A 15,994-nucleotide genomic window follows, 5' to 3' on the forward strand; every position below is an offset into this window, starting at 1 on the left:
TATTGTTAATGTAAAGTACTCTAAAATTATGTATACTTTACACGTGAAGCTCTGTATAGAGATTGAATAATTTGTCAGACCATGTTTTCGTATGAAATTGCTTCATCGGCTAAAAGTAATGCATATGGTTTATCGTTGACCGGTTTAGCTGAAAGTAGAAAATAAGAAAAAAATGACACAAACTTGTTGACATCGCAGCCTACAATCAGGTAGCAGAAATGTTCTTAATATATTCATGTTTTTTTATTACTCCTAAACACCTCTCAGAAGGACAAATCGGTCAAGTCAGTACACTTTGCAGTCGCACAGACTAAGGCAGTTCATCTTCTTACAGAATTAGGAAATTATTATTTGTGTTACATGAAATAAATTATATCTTTAATTAAATTTACGTTATTGTACAATTTATAATCTAGAAAAAAAACCTACACGTTATGTATCATTTACATGGTAAATCATTTAGGACTTGTAATTCTCTGAGACAGTAAATAAATGTATATATAGGAAGGATGGGTAAACTAGCTTGTTTATGAATGCTTCAATAGCAAATGATCAACACTTTATATATGTCTGTTTCTCTATTGTTATGTATGTACAGAATGTTAAAGTAAAGGAAATATGATTGCAAATAAAAGAAATCTTCAAGAGAGACTAAAATGACGTATATGTTTAGCAAGTTTTGGTCATCGTAACATTACAATAATGGGCAAAGTCCATGAACAGCTATAAAAACCCCAAAAATGATAAATGGAAAACAATTCAAACGATCTGTGCTTGACTTAACTAGTCGAGCAGAAAATATGGTCATTTCAGAAAATGAGCAGTGTGTAGTGTTACATTTTATTTAATATCATAAATGCAATTTCAAATAGGTATTCCTTTTACAGTTTACTGTACAATTTTTACTATATTATATATAGAGTTTAAAAAAGTATTATATCATAGAATACAAAAGTCATATGCACTACTATTCTTATTCAAAGGTAAACATATACGGCTGTGCTGCATGTTGTCATCGTTTATATGCCCGAGCCTCTTAAAGTTTAAACTTGCACTGCAATTCTGTACTACAACTGCCTTGACTTAAGGTTTTTCATTTATTCCTATTTGACCGCTATGTAAATGTTTATCTACTCATTCAAAAGTTGTGTCAATGCGTGATTATATCTTTGAAACAGAATGTTAACAAAATTAACTATCTATAAATACTATGTATCTCCAAAAGAGGCTTGGTTTGAAAAAACGTACGCATTTACACAGTACAATCTATAAATAGATAGACAGTGTGATAATTTAAATCTAATATACTTGAGGCTTTATGAAACAATTGATTTTGAATCTATAACTTTAACATTTTGATGCATGGTTAATCTCTTGTACATAAAACTTTCCCGGCTTCGAGGAAATGTGTTCGATTGCTTATGACACAACCATCTCCAATCACATTAGGAAATGTTGAACTGTCAAAAAGGTAAAATACTGTTTTGTGCTTATAGATCGTAATAGTCAGATTAAAAATGTCAAACATTTTTGTATCTACAGTACCTAATAGAATGACGAGCAATCAATGGATTATATCGAAAAGAAAAATTAAGAAGGCAGTTATTTCTCATAAGAGATTTAGGTATGGAAAATCCGTTAAACAATCTACATATACTCTCACAAGACCCGAAATAACAGGTTGAAGAAAAAGTGCTTAATTAGAAATATCTTTGATTATGTTTTTTGACATTTAATTCAAAACATAAGCTCTTGATTATCTAATATTGTACTCAAATGTCCTTATTTCGTGATTGTTCTCCCTAACAAAAGTTTTAATTCAAATGGGTAAGTCGAATGTTCTAGTAAATATTTTTGTAAAATATACCAAACATGAAAAAAGACTCACAAAATAGTTTTAACATTTTTGCAGTTTTCCCTATAATTGACATTTTTCAAACATACAGAAAAATTGATAAAAATGGCCCAGTACTTGTATAATTAACATTTGTTGTTCAGAGTGGATAAATCTAACAAATTACAAATCTATGAGAAACATTACTTTCGTAAAAGTTGTTCAAACATATTGATTAGAAAAACTACTTGAATCGACACGACATGGTCACTACGTTTGTTGACCATTGCCTTATCTTTTTCAGCCACATCCTTATAAATAATAAAAGATAGGTAAAAAGTAAAATCACAAAAATACTGAACTTAGAGGAAAATCAATTCGGAAAGTACATAATCACATGGCAAAACTATATCGGAGGGATATATATACTCTTCTAGCTTGACTTTGTTCATTTAATTTAGAAAATCAAATGTACACCTGCATATATTCAAAAAAAAATAATTCGATTTCATATTGCACGAATTTTCTATATAAGCTTCACTCGCATGTGGGTTTGAATGTTAAACAGTGCGTTATGTTTTCAACTTTGTACGAATTTCCTTATGCTTTGGTTGACCTTCATGGAATAACTATTCTTGAATATCAGTGTTCATTATGACAACATATTTGTAAACTAATGTAATTATTCTATTCTCATATAGCTATTTACATTTTACTTATTTTGTTTACACATGTTGCAATTTGAAATTTAGCTGTATACTTCGTGTTCTCATTTCAAACTATCTGTTATAATCCTAAGTATTTTTGTCACAAATGAATAAAAGCTGAATTCCCTACCTCCAGACACATGATGATAAGCACCCACTGTTTTATTCTAATCATGTTTTACTGAGGCAACATTTCTTTCATTGTCATGCATAATTAATATCAAATCACTTTCTTTTTTACTTTTGTTAAAGAGGCATCACCAGACTTTATATTTCTAAAATGTGTAATTAATTATTTTATTTCATCTTATTAGAAAAACATGCAATAGACAATGAAAAATTCAAGATTTATGCTTGTTACTATTACTTTTAATTATGTAAATGGCATTTTCTATATTGATATTGTTTGAAACAATTGTTAATTCGCTGAAGATAAAAAAAACGACACCTACATATTTTTTTTAAGCAGAGTCATTTGTTTAAAAGATTGTGAAACTAAAATCCCCAAGGTAATAAGACAATTTCTTACTTCGAGCATGATTTACATTATGACATTCTTCATTACTGAGACCTATCGAAACATTAAGGAAAATGTACGAATGATGGTTTCTTATACCAGCTTACACCATTTTTAGTAATGAAGCATGCATTTATTTAATTGGTTATGCCATTTTTTTCTATATAACCATGTTAACTTGTTTAATGTGTTGGATGGTCCTCCCCCCTCGTTTGTTCTTTATGAACATCAATGATATTATGATATCTCGGTTATAGTTGTAACAATATTATGACATAACGTAAAAGAGTACAATTTATTTGATTACAACCAACAAACATCTTAATCGTATTCATCTAGTAACCATAGTTAGTTCAGCAGTTAACAATTAATATAATATTACTTAAGGTTAACATTCTTCGACAGCATATGATGGAACAGTTAAATTAAAAAAAGGCTTTAACGCATGGATAAGAGAAACGGACGATTATTTACAAGAACATTTATGTATTTAAAGCCAGTTGATCAATGATCAATCTAGACACACGATGTATTTTTATATTTTAGGAAATGCGGACAGTGCTGCATGCGTTCCTATTAGGGACATAATTGTATATACAAGCAAATAATTGACTGGCAACGGTTATCTCCTGCCATTACAAACAGTGTATGCATACTCAGATCCCAAATACAATACGTTTTTTTATTTAAAGTTAATGAAAGTCCTGAACATCCAGTGAAATATATTTTAGAAAAAATGCATTCTGGTCACGTTGAATTAGTTTGAAGTTGGTCCTTTTATTATTTGCCTATATATATGGATTGTATTTGTTGTTCAATATCGCATGGTAATCGATGGTTGTTACATCTACTTGTTTGTTTGTCTGGACTATGCAATCATACCACTCTTTTATAAATATCACGAGATGTCGTCCCTATGAAGAGTCTGTTTTGCTCCGTTGAGCATTCGTGCGATACTTAGAGATTTGTTGTTGGGTTGTATTGACATACTTTTTTCTTATATCTTAGCGTAAAGGTTTTAGATAAATTTTTACCAACACAGTGTTTATTTGTAATAACAATTCTGGAATATATGCTTGATCAGAATTTGAACTCTGAACAGTGCGAACAGATTTTAAGTGACCTATCTCAAAATTCTAAATGATCTTTCTGCATGATAATACTAGTTAACAAAAAGAACTGCTCAAATGTCACAAAACTTTGATTAATCATAATCAGCTTATAAATACGGAATTGATATACAGTAGTATCATCAGATATGAGAATTGAATAGTCTGGTGTTAGGCACAATATATATTTCCGTAATTGCTTCAGCACATTGTCGTTTCATGTGACATACTGTCTAAATAATGAGGAAGTAGATAAATCCTCTTACGTGTCTTTTTAATTGAGAAATGTGATTCTTCCATTATAACTGTCAATGGCTATAAAATGCGTAATACTTTTGTGCCCTTTAAAATGTTAAAAATACTTTTTTATAAAAAGAAAGAAAGAAGTAGTGTTATAATCATCCATAGTCGAAATGACTTTATTATTACACTATATGGATGGTCTAGATGAATCAAATATTTAGATAGAGTAACACACTTGCGTTTCATACTAAACATGCTGAATTTATCTTCATATCACATGTATTACAATAAATTATTACTAGCGCCATTACGAAAAAGAAATAAGTACTAGTAATAGAAATATATTTTTCATTACCCTACCATAAACATGGAACTATTAGAATTGTATACTTCTTTTTTGCAATTATTTATGATTGTACAAGTGTAGATCTTACCCACATTTTAAATCATGCTGAAGAGTAAACGATTCATTGACAAACCAACTCTAGAAACACAAACGATTTTAATTGACTTGAATAAACGAACAGATCACCGGAACACGTTCTTAAAATTTGGGAAATATAATTAACATGAACAATGCACTCTTCAAAATCATCCTGATGCTTTTTTGGTTCAAATTTCAAATGAAAAACGACAAATTCTAGTTCAAAATGTTTGATATTTTGCAAGGGATTATAACTGAGGAAAAATGTATCGATATTCAACAATCTAAAAGGCCTGAACAAATGTTGAGATGTTGTGTAACAACAAAATACCACAAATGCATGTCATTTGTCTCGTCCTGATAATATATAACAATCAAACACTTTGTCACACATTTAACAGCAGTAATCGTTTTCTATGTTAATATAGTCATCAATATTGCATTGTATGTTACATACATGTAAATGTTAAAATCGATGATAAGGGCAAACGAAAGACACAAGATTACTGTATTTGTTTTAAACATAGGAGTAAACTGCTTGGAAAAGCCTTATTAAACATCTTGCTTTCAAGGTCTTGATACCTTAAAAGATACATGTATCTTACAATTTTAACAAAGACAACCTTTCAGATGAATTTAAACGGATTTGTATAAAGAACGTATGCCAATTATAACAAGATAGTGTCATAGTCACAGAAAAATGAATCTAGATTTTGGAAATATTTTTTTTAAATTGCATCTGAGGTAATACACACATTAATTTAATCATATATTAATTTGAAGGCCACACAATGTTAATTCAATCATGCATATAGCAACAATTGCTCATCTTGATCAACATGCTCGTGCGTATTCTATAATATACAATGTATATAGAAAACTAGATGTCGGTCGTTATTTATGGCCTTTTTTGCCTGACAAGAAAAACAAGAATATATAGAAGCAATACCCACGTGAATTCTCACAGGTCGTATTTTATGGTAAGAGTATAAGTAAAAACACATCGTAAATGTTTGAAATAAACATTTTTCGTGTTATTTAATGCGCAGTGATGCTGTAGGCCTAATTAATGTTACTAATCCCTAACACTTATGACACATACTTCCTGAAGATGTCCTTATAAATTATATTGTAATAGGTTAATCCATTTTACATATTACTCACAAAAAGCACATTTAATGTCTAGAAGAGATAAATACAAGGCGAATATAGATGTGGATACATTTGGTTACTTACAGATTAACATTTACAACAAAAGGTTGAGCAGTGACACTTATTGTCTATCAAATATTTCACGGGAAACAACAAGAGAAAAACCATACCCGTAGCCAGGGGGGTTCGGGGGGTTCGGACGAACCCCCCCCCCTTGAAAACAAATAAGCACTGTTAAAGTCGATGTTCTGTTCGAATTGTGACTGTTAAAGTCGAGTTTGTGAGTCAAACGAACCCCCCCTTTGGAAATTCCTGGCTACGGGCCTGAAAACATGGTGTAAAAGAGAAGCAAAAGCAAACCTGTATACGAAAACAAGCTTACAATGGTATAGAAAAAACTATAAAATCAAACAAAAGACGAATACAAGTCTTCTTATTAATCTAATTCATATAAAGAGGGTTTTTTCTTGAATAGTCCTGTACCAAGTCAGGAAAATGGTCATTGTTATTTTATAGTTCGTTTCTGTGTGTTTTACATTTTAATGTTGTGTGTTATGTCGTTGTTCTCTTCTTATACTTGATGTTTTCCTTCAGTTTAAGTTTACAACCTGGATTTGTTTATTTCTCAATCGATTAATGAGTTACGAATAGCGATACTCGACTATTGCCTTTATTTTGTTTATGAAACAGAAAAACACTCATAAAAGGGCGAATCAACATGTAGTCCATGAAACCCATGTGTAATGATAGCTACTACTTTTATTTTTACTATCATTACTCTAAAAACTCATATATAATAAGACAGTACATGCACATTGCATTAGTTAAATAGATACGAAACGTGCGTTACTCAAACATGTAAAATAGGATATTTCTGATAATTTTATAAATGTTTGAATATGACGTAAAATATAAATGTGGGATAAAAAGAAATGAAAAAAACACGTTTTAAAATTTCTTAAAAAGTCTTTATTTATGTTCTTTTTAGTTTTACATGGTTTCTACTAAATAAATTCAATATAGATACCAGGACTAGACTATTAGTTTGAATGGCACCTGAGTATACTGTGCTGTTATACTAGAGACCACAGTCACTGCTTTTTGTTATTAATTAATTGTGTACGAACAAGATAAATCATTATTGATAGAATTCAAACGTTCTATTAAAAAAAATAAACAGCAATTGATTATTCATCCTGTGCTACTTTTGATAGATATGTAGACATTACTAGAAATTGCAGTTAGTATTAAAGATTCAATTATAGGATATGCTATGTATATTTATCATATATTTAGTACAAAATACAGCTATTTTGTATATCTAATAAAGGTTCGTTTTTCCAGTCTGTATCATCTACCCTGTATTGCATACCCCGTATCGCATAGCTTAACCTGTCTCGCATACCCCGTATCGCATGGTAAAACCCGTATCGCATACCCTTTTTTTTTTTTTTTTTTTTTTTTTTACATAGTCAGTTTTTTTGGGTTTTTTTGCTTAAGAAAAAATTTCCTCAAAATAGGTCAATTTTTTGAATCACGTCATTGTTTGGTATGTTACGTCACACACGTTAAGTTTTCATATTGTATTTGACGTCACGAACAGCAAGTTTTCATATTTTTTGGAACACTAATTGCAACTATGAAAAATACAAAACACTCAAATAAATACAATAATAACCAAAATATTTTTAAAACAACAGCAAGCAAATTGTAAGGTAACCCAGGTGCTTCGTATAAATAATTGAGCAGTTATTTTAAGGTTTTGAAACAAGAAAAAAGCAAAACTGAAGGTAACCCAGTGCTATGGATCAGAAAACAGTTCACATAATATAATACTCTTCTGTTGAAATATATGATAAAGCGTATAATACATGGCAAAATCCGTATCACATGCCGTATCACCCTCGACCAATATCATCCCTCGGGCCTAAAGGCCCTTGGGTTTATAGTGATGTCTCGGGATGATACGACATATGATACGGATTTTGCCATGTATTATTCTCTATATATTGCAATGTGACAGCACACTGACGTCAATCAAGTAAACAGAAAATAAAACTTAATTTCTATTGTAGTTTGTATTTAACAATATATATTAACAATAACAGGATAAACACAGGTGATACTGATACATTTAGTTACATTTCAATCGTTATTAAAAAAAAGTGGTGCACAAAGGTGTTACAACATCATATATAACATTACAACCTACATCTAGCTCTACCCTATAGACAATCGTATTCGCTACATGGTGATTCACGTAAATAATAATATATAACATGTAATTCACCAGTATAACACTGATGAAGAGGATGATAATACATATCTATATTGATTTATTTTGTTGCACAAAAACATACCGCGTCTTTGCGATCATTCAGTGGCATCAGACAGATGTTCAAGTATAATTTGTATCAATTAGTTGAGGGTATAACGTACATCCTTCTCACAGACACGTGCTTTAATTGTTTAGAAATCTTCAACCTTAGATTATATTATTGACCAGTTTTCTACAATATAAGACAACGCAACAAATGGATATAGATATAGTCGAGCACTATCTCTAAAGACGAAAGACAGGCTAACAGTCAAATTATAACTGTCGCAACTATAGTAGATGATGACGAATGGCTACAGTTATATTCAGGATTTTCTTAATAACGTTATCAATGAAATCAAGGTAGAACTTTTTCGCTATTAAAAAAAATAAACATGTGTTACAGGTATTTAAATCAGCAGATTGTAGTTTAATGTATAGAAAATTTGGTGTATCTATTAAAAAGGACAATAATGAAGAATATAAAGGGCTAAAAAAAATATATCAACTAGCATTTTTTTCGATGGAAAAGAAAAATCAAGAAATTGAATGTTGCAAATGTCTCATTATGTAATGTATTTCAGTTGTTTGCAAAAGGATAAATTATTCTTAATAATAGGGATATTCCAGATGGTAACTAACAGAAAACCCTTGCCGTTTTTTGGCACAACTGTTTTGATCTTTTGGTCCTCGATGCTTTGTACTTTGTACTTGTTTCAGCTTTCAAACTTTTGTATCTCAGCGTCACTAGTAGGTCTTTTGGGGACAAAATGCACTTCTGACGTATTTAAATTTTTGAACTTGTTGCCTTTTGTTGTCTGTGGTTCGTGTGATTCGTTGTCAATTTTGTTCTCCAATTATTTATTTTGTAGTTCTGTGGTGTTGTGTTGTCATTTTGATGTTATATTTCACATGGCCGTAAATATGCGAGGTTTGGCATGCCACAAAACCAGGTTCAACCACCATGTTTTCGTTTAGAAATGTCCTGTTCCAAATCAGGAATATGGCCATTGTTATATTATAGTTCGTTTATGTGAGTGTTACATTTTAACGTTTCGTCGTTTGTTTTCTCTTATTTTTGAGTGTAAAATCACATTGCGATAAGACGTGTCACGGTTCTTGTCTATCTCAAATTCATGTATTTGGTTTTGATGTTATTTTTGTTATTTTCATGCGATTTTGTCTAATGTTCAGTCCGTTCTGCCTGTGTTACATATTAGTGTTATGTCGTTGTTCTCCACCAATGTTTAATGCGTTTTCCTCGGTTTTAGTTTGTTACCCCGATTTAGTTTTTTTGCATGGATTTATGAGTTTTGAACATCGGTATACTAGTATTGCCTTTATTCCTTATAATATTAGTATACTCATTCAACCCAATGGTCAATTTAATATTTCATGATGTGTATCAATTTGATATTTAAATCCAAGATGAAATATTGTATAATGTATCTTGAACAGTGCACTATATATTTATATTCAAATACTACCTCATCATACTTTCTTGTTTGATCATGAAACTATTGCACTTGATATAATGATATATATATTTAATTTGTCACAAAAGATATGATTTGGCTTAGTTGAATATTTTAGATTAGCGGTTTGATTAAAATATGAAAGTAGGATGTAATTTACTGTGGCAGACATTAATTTAAGCTTGCTTATTACATTTGTTTGAGACTATTCATAAATGTGACAGTTTCAAATGGTTTACTATGATAGTTCTCAAAGGCTAATCCGTTTTAAGAAAAAAACAGCGAAAAGGGTTTTGATGCAATTGATGTTATAACTTATTTAATGCCTCAAGTACATTACATTTAGATTACTTTTACAAATTGTTTGATGATACTAAATCTAAAAGAAGAAAGCCTAAAATAAAGGCAAACCTGCTATATAACCTAAATAAAACATACAATGTAACTTATAAAAAACAACATCTTTCGGTATTAACGAAGATTAATCCAAACAATTGCAGTCTTACAGTTTACAAATAACTTTCTATGGAAATTATCAAAGGTTATGCTTGATCAGTTCAAATATTGTAAAAGCCTTTGATGCAGTTGAACTGTTTTTTTTTTAACGATAACAAATATTTTATTCAATCATTTCCTGATCTATAAATACATAAGTAGCCAAGGTCGCATACTTAGGGGCCCTGTATTTTCACAGCCTCACTTTAAAAGGATAAATATCAAATGAGTTAATACAATAGTTTTACATACATGCTTATATTTAAATAACCAATACATCCTTTAGTTGCTCCTGTTCTGATTTGTCGCGCATCAAGGCATTGATGCGCGACATATCACAACAGGAGCAATTAAAGCATTGCATTTCCATATACTTGTATTTAAGGTCAGCGGAATGTTATAACGTCTGCTTGACAATTTCCATATATTTTTAAATCCTGAATCTTTCATTCTTAAAATTTATAAGAGAAGTATAAACAAGAATGTCAACAGATTTTTGTCAGTTTGGTCATTATAACGTTTCCTGAAATTAATCCACTACGCATGTTTTCATGCAAGTGGGTAGTTTATGGTTGTAAACTAGGATAAAATTACAATTATCTTTTGTATTTCATTCAATTGATATATTAAAACTGGCAGTAACTACTACCTTAATCCATGATTGAGGCTAAAATTCTAATCAAAAGAACATTTTTACATTGATCTCTACTGATGCATAAAAACATCACCTATAACCAGTCTTATTGCAACATATAAGTTCAAATTAATTACAAGTTAAGTTTTTAATTCAGAACACATGCGACTTGTCTTATAAATACAATTTTCAACCAATCAATGGACGGATCGATCAGACAAAAGTAATTGGCAGTGTTTTAGTTCATGTAATAGCATTCAAAGTGGAATACTAGTAATTATGGATATTCAAAAGCCCAACAGAAACTTTTTTTTTACTGAAAGGGTAAAAATAATACAGTGACTGATATTCAAAATAACTTACGCATCTGTTTGAGCTAATCGCTACAATGTATACTATTATCAATAGGATAGATTCGGGTCTGAAAAATGCTTCTAATATCTACCAGATTTCAAATGGAATGCCATTTATTATCATAAAAGAAAAATTTAGTTTCAATCCTTAACTTTTACAACAGTTCTCGTATCCGTTGTTAAGTTTATGTAAATCAACCTCTTCCTAGAAGTACATAATTTGCACGTTTATCTTCAAACCAAAACGACGTAATTCCTAAAGTTTTGGTTTTTATTATTTTCTAAATCTACATAAGGTCACTTTACATAGATTTTGACTGGATATTGTTTTCAAGATAGAACATTGTATTAAAATTAGAATGCACTTCAAAATTGATCAGTCTAAAAAAAAATCCAAATGCCGCTGTTTACTGCGTTTACGCTAGGTTAGCAATTTTTACATAATCTATTTTTCTATTACCAATGCTTGTTGTTTTGTTATCGACCACAGCATGAAGAAGCTATAGCTGTAAAATCTAATAATAGAATTAAACGATGGAACAATGAGTTCATATCAAACAGATTCCATGTGCTTTTCATTCTTTCTATTACTTTATATCAGCGTCCCGCTGTATAGATTTGCTTCCATGCGTCTATGATAACTCATTTTACCTGACAAAATATCAACAAGTGTTATGTGCTTAGTACTTTTGTTCAAAAGTTTACAAACATGTACTCAGGCTACTGATTTGAAAGGCAATCGTTCAATACACTTAATTTACCAAGTTAAAATCCTAGGGTTCAATGGTTTATCGTTTATTGTCTATCCCATTTGCTTTTTTTCTTTTCTTTCTTTTCTTTCTCAGAACCTTTTGTTTTATGTTTTAATTGATTTACGCTCATTATGAAAGATCGTGAGAGACCATTAGTTGCATACATCACGTCATTGCGACTCTGAATAGTTAGCATGACAATTATTTTCATTCTTCGTATTAACGTATCCTTATTATGTTACAGACATTTAGATATCACCAATTTAAAACTTAATAAGAAAACATAAATTTCTGATAAAAAAAGAAGTATCTTAATCTTTTTACTTATAAATGAGAAAATGTCACAATGTGCAATTTCGGTTCTGTTTATATTTTCTTGCAAACTACCAGTCGTCTTTGTAATTCTACTATCTGAATTGAATCGGCGGAACATACGTTGTTTATCTCTTAAATATCAAGCTGCTTATAATTCATTTAGTGGTGGTAATATTTAAACATATATTTATTTATTGTAAATATGAATTATCATGTTGATAGATCATTTACACTTATAAACTTATTTTGAATTAATTTGAACTTTGTAATGAAATGATGTTGAAGATTACAATTGACAATAGATTACATAAATTTTGATTGTGAACTTCTAGTTCATATAAAAATGAACAAAAGACATAAACCGAATTGATTTAAATTTCCAAATATGCAGTACTAGTATAGTTTGAAAATATAGATTAAGAGAGAAAAAAACGATTTAAATTAACACCGAACTGAGTGAAGCTACCTTTGAATAGGGCAGTCTTCTCATGCTATGCGTTCATCGTTTATTACAAACAATCAATTAATTTAAATCGTTTATAGACATGTATATTGCATTAACCTATATTATGTATATAATGCACTGCTTACATGCAATATCTTCATTTTGTTTTTGTATGAGGCACATGAATTAACGCTCCTTTTTTGTGATACAGTCGTATTTTACTTTGATATTCTTTCTGATTGTCTGTAACATTAGCTGTATCTGGTAAATAATGGTATGTTTGGTCCTCGATGCTCTTCAACATCGTTCTTTTTTTGCCTTTTAACCTTTATTTATTAGTAAGTTACCGATGAGTCTTTTGTAGACAACACGTGTGTCTGATGCAAATACAAAATGTCATTACTGGTTTCTACTGGTTATCTTTTCATCTCTTCTCTGTCAATCTTGCCGGTTTCGTTATCATTTTTGGTTGTGCAAAAAAAAAAAAAATCTCAATGGTGAGTGATTTAATCAGACATACCTTTCATCAATATTTAAACATAAATTGTAATAAAAACTTTGTATTATTTATATTTCAGATCAACCAATCCGACTATCTGTCATGTGGAAATGGATCAAACCTAACATGTGATGACCAGTGGACAACCAACCAAGGCTCTGGCCAGAGGTCAATTGGATCAGATGTATTTACTTATGTTACCCCGGTAATATTTGCTGTAGGAATAACTGGGAATACAATTTCTTTATTAGTGTTTCTCACTAAAAACATGAGGAAGTTATCCGCAAGCGTATACCTCGCAGCATTGTCAACAGCTGATGTCATGGCTTTGATATTCTATGTCCTTGTTGAGTGGATCAAAAAAGGAATACCAGTCGGTTCCGGACAGGTAACAGCTCCGTTTTTTGAAAGTAATGGAGTTTGTCAGATTATTTTGTTCATGTCGTATTCTTTTCGTTTCCTTTCGGCTTGGCTGGTAGCATGTTTCACATTAGAGAGATATGTCGGAGTGTGTCGCCCATTAAAACGGAAAGACGTATGTAATCTACGTTCCTCTAAAAGAATTGTTTTCCTCGCTGTTATTGTCTCTTCTGTGATAGCTTCATTCCGACCATGGCTGAGCGAAGTGCTTTATGTGCGGCCAAATAATGTTCCGTCGTGTACAAGAAGACCAGAACACAAAAACCCGTCTTTTATTGATGCTGTATTTTCGTAGTATTTTCGTAGTGTGTATTACCTTTCTACCGTTCCTAGTCATAACAATACTGAATACTCTGATCATTCGGAAGTTAATTATTCGGAATAAAAGACACAGGCAGGTGAAGATTATAACAGAAGAAAGCATAATACGATTGGAATTCACCATAATCTTAATTACTATATCGTTTTGTTTCATCGCATTTAATACGCCATATGCCATTATATGGTTTAAACATTCACTGCAAATGATTTCGATGCAAATGGTAGATAGTGTTTTCGTACCAACCAATCAAAACTTATTGATTTTTACAAAGACAATAGTTTTCATGAACTATTGCATTAACTTTTTCCTGTATAGTATAACAGATGCTTTCTTCAGAGAAGAACTAAGAATGTTATTTATTTATAGAAGTAAAGTTTATGAAAGTTTTCACAAATGCCCTCTCCCTTATTCTCCAGGAACAACTCCACAGTCATGGGTTGCTTGAAATATGGAAGGTATGGAAATTACAATTCAAAGTTCGACACAGCTGTATCAAAGAATAACATTTTAACCATAACTCTTTACAATTATTCCTTATAACTTTTCAAAAGATACAAGTTTATCGTTATTTGACAAACATTGAGATGGGTTATTTGCAAAAACACAATTGTTGAGCTCCAGTTCCTGTTAATATTTGAACGAAAAAAAATGTGTTTGTTTTAATAAAGAATATTGCCAATTTTTAAAAGCAACCAAACAAGAAACAGCCACGAACGTATGTATTCATATCATTTTTTTTTTCGATACCCCATGTTTTAAACAGATTTACTCATCAAGTTTCTTTTAACTTCGTGCTGCACAAAAAGGTCTCTGCACTGGTTTAGCATAATGTTTGTTAAAACATGATTTAGGGTATCAATCAACATTAATCAATAACACACAATCCATACATTGACAAAAACAACTTATAGAGAAAGCAAAGAAACCGCGCTTTCGTGGCATTTCTTCATCTATAAATTATGTTCACAAGCATATCATGTCCTTTTAAAGCTGAAATTTTTACATATTTTCATTGCATTTCTCGCATTTTTCCTTCCTTTGTATCACAATTGGACGTATAACACTACTATGATCATGCGACGACATGTTGAAATTGTACGCATTTATTGCGGTAGATTATTGTGTGTGTCAGATTATAGACTAAGGCCGTGTTCAAATTGACCTAAACTCGGTGTTGTGTAAGTGTAACTCACACATAAACTAAACATAATTACGTTCCCATTGATAAAACTCAATGTTTACATGTAGTGTAAATCATGTTTTGTCTACATGAAGTCGATAGTCGATGTAGGCCTAGTGTAGGTTAAGTGTACACAAAACTAGGCATTCAGAACTTGAATTTTCTCATGCATATTTAAAAAAGAAACATTTTTCATATAAAATTGATACTTATGACACATATAAATAAAGTTCTTTGCAGAAATATTTGTCAAAATTTTATATACTTATTATTTATAAAAACATTTTACGCAGCCTTATTAACCCCGAATTAAGACTCATCCATTATAATTGCCGAACACATGATTCATTTGAAAAGGTCTTCCCGAATCGACTGGACCGTACACACTGACCGAAATATTTGCCACTGGTCTTTATACTAAAAAAACGACTCACTCATACATGTATTACTGAAAAAAAGGGTGAAGTTAATTGTTTGTTTGTGTAGTATCTCAGATCCGTTAAAGTTCAATTAGAAATATTAAAAAAACATTACCCCAAATACTCCTTGGAGAAAAAATACCATTTGAAACAAACAGAAAAGATATAAATGTAGTAATCCAATTAACAGCGCACTTATTTTTCTTCTTCTGTAAGCACGCTGATGGCAAACGAAACATCTTTAAACTACTGCAAATCATCCGAATTGACTTCCTCAAAGGAGCAACCACTTTACTCCAAAAATAGAGGGGGAGGGGGAAGGAGGGGGGCGGGGTTCTGAGTCAGAATTTTTCGTGCAAAAGTTTAAAATAAGTTGGATTTG

At 30.9% G+C, this 15,994-nt stretch overlaps 1 pseudogene; it reads left to right on the plus strand.

Moving 5' to 3' along the window:
* Positions 1-9,916: 9,916 nt before the first annotated feature.
* LOC134691615 (FMRFamide receptor-like) lies at positions 9,917-14,458 on the plus strand (annotated as a pseudogene).
* The last annotated feature ends 1,536 nt before the right edge of the window (positions 14,459-15,994 follow it).

This window comes from Mytilus trossulus, chromosome 11 (genome assembly GCF_036588685.1).
Source record: "Mytilus trossulus isolate FHL-02 chromosome 11, PNRI_Mtr1.1.1.hap1, whole genome shotgun sequence".
Taxonomy (NCBI): domain Eukaryota; kingdom Metazoa; phylum Mollusca; class Bivalvia; order Mytilida; family Mytilidae; genus Mytilus; species Mytilus trossulus.